The following is a 5,943-nucleotide window of genomic DNA, read 5'->3' on the forward strand; positions in this document are numbered from 1 at the left end:
CTTTATTTATGTTTTGCAGGTGAGACATCTGTCTCACTAGTAGTATCGCTTGGACTTCGACGAGTAGCTTGTTACCTCAGCTACGATCTTGTACCCTTGGGAGGGTCTTGTAGATAGTCAGGCTTCTCAGCCTTTTTCTTTTGTAGTTGTCTGTACTCAGACATGTAATGCTTCCGTTGCTTGTATGCTCTGAATGATGGGTCATGTGACCCCTGTTTGTATTTAATGCTATGTGGCTCTTCTGGGCCTTTATCTATATGAGTTTGAGTTATGTTGTGATGCCATGTTGTACAACACATACTTGCATGTTATGCGTATGTGTGACATGTATTGCTATGTGTGGGATCCGACAACCTAGTTGTTTATCCTTGGTAGCCTCTCTTATGGGGAAATGTAGTCTAGTGCTTCCACTGAGCCATGGTAGTCTGCTATAGCCCGGTTCACCGTAGTCCTGCTAGCCCAGCACTACTGCTCCGGAACACTTAGACTGGCCGGCATGTGATTCACTTCGTTCCTGTGTCTGTCCCTTCGGGGAAATGTCACGCTTAGACTGGCCGGCATGTGATTCACTTCGTTTCTGTGTCTGTCCCTTCGGGGAAATGTCACGCGGTGACATCTAGAGTCCTGCCTAGCCTGCTACAGCCCGGTTCACCGGAGTCCTGTTAGCCCAGTGCTACAGCCCGGATTCGCACGCTGCTGACCGACATGCTCGATGTTGATTCATGTATGCCTACCCCCGTAAGTTAGTGCCACTTTGGGTCCACGACTAGTCATGTCGGCCCGGGTTCTCTGTCATATGGATGCTAGCGATACTATCATATACGTGAGCCAAAAGGCGCAAACGGTCCCAAGCCATGGTAAGGCGACACCCGTGGGAATACCGTGCGTGAGGCCGCAAAGTGATATGAGGTGTTACATGCTAGATTGGTGTGACTTAGAATCGGGGTCCCGACAGCTTTGGTATCAGAGCCTGACTGCCTATAGGATTTCCAAGCCAACCTGCTCGAAGTTGAGTCTAGAAATTCTTTAGTTATGTAGGGGAATTAATTGTGGAAGGGAACGTAAGGCTCTTTTACTCCTTTTTCCTCATGCCCATCTGATCCGAGTCATCCTATCTTTCGTACGGGGTAAAGGAACTAGGCTCTCTCTTCCATCTATTAGGATCACGTGTTACTACTCCGTAGTCTCTAAGGCTTGGTTGATCTGAGTCTTATCCCAGTTTGAGTACCTCCGGTATAGCCTGTTTAGTAATAGCTCAGAACCTTGAGTGATGATGTTGAGTATGGTGCTACCCCGTTTTTTGTAGAATGTCTCATTTCGAGCATTTTACTACCGTTATGCTGCCGGAATTATCCTAGGAGTTCAAGAGATAGTATTTTCCTCGTACTATATTCTACATCCTTATGATGATGCTGAATCCATCCTTGTTTCCTTGGTTGGTTCTACAGGATGTCGTCAGTTAACCGAAGTTCTGTTGCTCGTAGCCGGAACCAAGGAGATGGTAGGGATGAGGATCCTCCCGACCAGTCTTCATTGGCATTGTTCATGGTGGAGATGGAGAAGAACAAGCGAGAGTCTAACCGCTTGTTAGCACGTATAGAGGAGAACACCGCACCCCAGTGCAAAGAGTCAGCGACCATCTATGATTTCATTGGTCTGAAACCACCTACCTTCCATCATTCCATTGAACCACTAGATGCAGATGACTGGCTCTGTAGTATCACACACAAGCTGCGTTCTGCGAACGTAGCTGAAAGTGACAAGGTCACTTATGCTGCTTATCATTTGGAAGGTCCTGCTAGTATTTGGTGGCAGAACTATGAGGCTATGCTTCCAGCTGGCCGGATAACCACCTGGAGAGATTTCACCAAGGTTTTTCGCGAGCATCACATTCCTCAGGCTCTCATTGTCCGCAAGAGAGAAGAGTTATGTAGTTTCACCCAGAGTAAGATGGCTATTGATGCTTACAGTAGAGAGTTTGACCTTGCCCGCTATGCTACAGAAGAGGTGTCCACAGACGCCAAGAAGCAGGCTAGGTTCCGGAAGGGTCTCAACCCCAAGTTGCGTCATGATCTCCACTTGCATCATTGCAATACATTCCAGGCTCTTGTGAACAAGGCCATTAATGCAGAGACAGCTCAACTCACTTCCGAGGAGTCTCGTAAGCACACTCGTGGTTTGGGTTCTTCTTCCGGTTCTACTTCACAGAAGCGCCGGATTTGGGTTCCGAACTCCGCTCTTCCACCTGGTTATTCACCGAGGCCCTCTTGTGTGGCACCTCACCCAGTTCAGCAGTATGCTCCACCCAAGCCTGTTGGTAGACTGCCTTCCAATGCGGGTCCACGTCCTACTTCAGGGACTTGTTTCACATGCGGAGAGGCAGGACACTATGCACGTGACTGCTCTCAAACCAACTATGCTCCACCCCTGCCTGAGAAGTCTGTTGGTCGTGGTAAGCCACCATGCAAGATGATTAGTGTCAAGTCAGCTCCCACTAAACGTGGATGTGTGCATCACGTCTCAGCTAAAGGCGCTCATGATGATCCGGATGTCATTCATGGTACACTCCTTGTCAACTGTCATCCAGCTTTGGTTCTGTTCGATACCGGAGCATCTCACTCCTTCATCTCTGAAGGCTGTGCTCATTTGCACGACATGCATTTTGTGACATGCCAACTCCACTTGAAATCCAAACTCCAGGGTCTAGATGGCAAACTACTAGAATAAGCCATGGTAATGAAATCCTTGTTGACAGACTTGTATTCCTTGCATCACTTATAGCCCTCAAGTCTACAGATATTAACATCATCTTGGGTATGGACTGGATGAAAGCTCATCATGCGAAGATTGATTGTTACACAAGGTCTGTTCAGCTTACACACCCATCTGGCAAGATAGTCACCGTCTCCACTAGAGTTGCAAAGCGTCAGCTCTATTCTCTTAATGCCAACCCTCTTCCAGACCTTGAAGATATCCCGGTAGTCCGTGACTTTCCGGATGTATTTCCAGAGGAACTGCGAGGTATTCCACCTGACAGAGATGTAGAGTTTGTCATAGATCTTATCCCAAGAACCGCCCCAATCTCTAGGAGACCTTAGAAGATGGCACCCTTAGAGCTAGCCGAGCTTAAGAAACAACTCGATGAATCCTTGCAAAAGGGTTTCATCCGTCCCAGTTCTTCTCCCTGGGCTTGCCCCATCCTCTTCGTCAAGAAGAAGGATGGTACTGACCGAATGGTTGTAGATTATCATCCCGTTAATTTGGTCACGATAAAGAACAAGTATCCGCTCCCCAGGATCAACGACCTGTATGATCAGCTCGCTGGATCCTCGGTCTTTTCCAAGGTGGATTTGAGGTTAGGCTACCACCAAATCAAGATCAGAAACGGGGACATTCCTAAGACAACTTTTGTCACTCGTTATGGCCAGTACGAGTACACCGTCATGTCCTTTGGTCTAACCAACGCTCCAGCTACATTCTCTCGCTTGATGAACTCGATTTTCATGGAGTACTTAGATAAGTTCGTCGTGGTTTACCTCGATGATATTCTTATTTACTCGAAGAACGAGGAAGAGCATGCCGAACATCTTAGACTTGTGTTAGATAAACTCAGAGAGCACCGCCTTTATGCCAAGTTCTCCAAGTGAGAATTTTGGTTGCCAGAAGTGACCTACCTAGGCCATGTGATATCTGGTAAGGGCATTGCCATCAATCCCGAGAGAGTTCAGGCCGTTCTTGATTGGACTTTTCCTTAAACAGTTAAGCAAGTTAGGAGTTTCCTTGGTCTAGCCAGTTATTGTCGCCGCTTCATTGAGAACTTCTCCAAAGTGGCCAAACCTCTCACGGAACTTCTCAAGAAAGATAAAAAGTTTGAGTGGTCCCCACAGTGTGAGCACAGTTTTTAGGAACTGAAAAGACGCCTGACTTCTGCTCCCATACTTGTGCCACCGGATTTCACTAAGGACTTTGTTATCTATTGTGATGCCTCATGACAGGGACTAGGTTGCATTCTTATGCAAGATCGCCATGTGATTTCCTATGCATCTCGACAGTTGCATCCACATGAGGAGAATTATCCTACACATGATCTAGAGCTTGCAGCCATAGTCTATGCACTTAAGACCTGGCGACATTACCTTCTCGGTAAACGTTGCGATATTTACACCGACCACCAGAGTCTCAAGTATATCTTCACCCAACCAGATTTGAACCTTAGGCAAAGACGTTGGTTGCAGTTGATCTCAGATTACGACTTAGGGATTACCTACACCCCAGGCAAGGGGAATGTCGTGGCTGATGCGCTAAGTCGTAAGTCCTATTGCAACAATCTCATGTTGCAGTAGGGCCAACCACTTCTCCATGAGGAATTATGTAAACTTAACCTTCACATTGCTCCTCACGGGTTCCTTTCTACCTTGGTGGCAAAACCTACTCTTGTGGATCATATCATAGAAGCCTAGAAGCATGATACGGGGATGACCCGGATCAAGAGAAACATTGCCAAGGGCATTGTTGGTAGTTTCTCTATAGATGATCGAGGTGTTGTTTTCTTCGGGAATCGTCTGGTGGTTCCCAAGAAGCAACATCTTCAGCAATTAATCCTTCAGGAGGCTCATGAATCTCCTCTCGCGATTCATCCTGGTAGTACTAAAATGTATCAGGACCTACGCCAGAGGTTCTGGTGGACTAGGATGAAGAGAGAAATCACTGAGTTCATTGCTAACTGTGACGTTTGTCGTCGCATTAACGAAGAACATCAAAGACCTGCTGGCACCCTTCAGCCTTTAGCTATTCCTGAGTGGAAATGGAATAAAGTTGGTATGGACTTCATCACCGACTTTCCCAGGACCAAGAGAGGGAATAATGCTATCTTCGTAGTCATTGATCGTCTTTCCAAAGTGGCTCACTTCCTACCTGTTCGAGAGAGGTTTGGGGGGGGGGGTCGAGCTGGTCCAAATCCAACCCATGATCCATCTTCCTACCCTCTGCCCATCCACCAAATTATCCATGGGCACAACTTGTGCCCATGCCCAAACCCGCTGGATACCCACATACCCATGGAGCTCCATGGGCATAGAAAAGTCAGAATGAAGCCTTCCCAAATATCAAATTAACTCATCATCATTCACTCACAAATGACAAGATAAACTACATGCATAAGTAGGCAACAAGTAATACAATGAGTTTGTAAATGTGACATACTAGAGGTTGATTCTGTAGCATATAGTTTATGGCACCAGTTGAATATTGCCTGCCATTTCCCATTGATTCGCTCTTTCTACTATCACTGCCATATGGCCCCACATGTAATACGGGTATCCATTGGATATCCATGGAGCACAAACTATAACCGTGCCCAACCCAGTTGTTCGCAGGTATCCATATCCACGGACCCATGGGCAGAAATTTGCCCCATACCCTTGCCCAACTGGGTCGGGTATCCATGGATATCCAGATCCATGGATAAAATTGCCATCCCTACAGAAGCATGATACGAGGATTACCCGGATCAAGAGAAACATTTCCAAGGGCATTACTGGTAGTTTCTCTATAGATGATCGAGGTGTTGTTTTCTTCGGGAATCGTCTGGTGGTTCCCAAGAAGCAACATCTTCGGCAATTAATCCTTCAGGAGGCTCATGAATCTCCTCTCACGATTCATCCCGGTAGTACTAAAATGTATCAAGACCTACGCCAGAGGTTCTGGTGGACTAGGATGAAGAGAGAAATCGTTGAGTTCATTGCTAACTGTGACGTTTGTCGTCGCGTTAAGGCAGAACATCAAAGACCTGCTGGCACCCTTCAGCCTTTAGCTATTCCTGAGTGGAAATGGAATAAAGTTGGTATGGACTTCATCACTGACTTTCCCAGGACCAAGAGAGGGAATAATGCTATCTTCGTAGTCATTGATCGTCTTTCCAAAGTGGCTCACTTCCTACCTGTT

This window comes from Triticum aestivum, chromosome 7A (genome assembly GCF_018294505.1).
Source record: "Triticum aestivum cultivar Chinese Spring chromosome 7A, IWGSC CS RefSeq v2.1, whole genome shotgun sequence".
NCBI classification, from domain to species: domain Eukaryota; kingdom Viridiplantae; phylum Streptophyta; class Magnoliopsida; order Poales; family Poaceae; genus Triticum; species Triticum aestivum.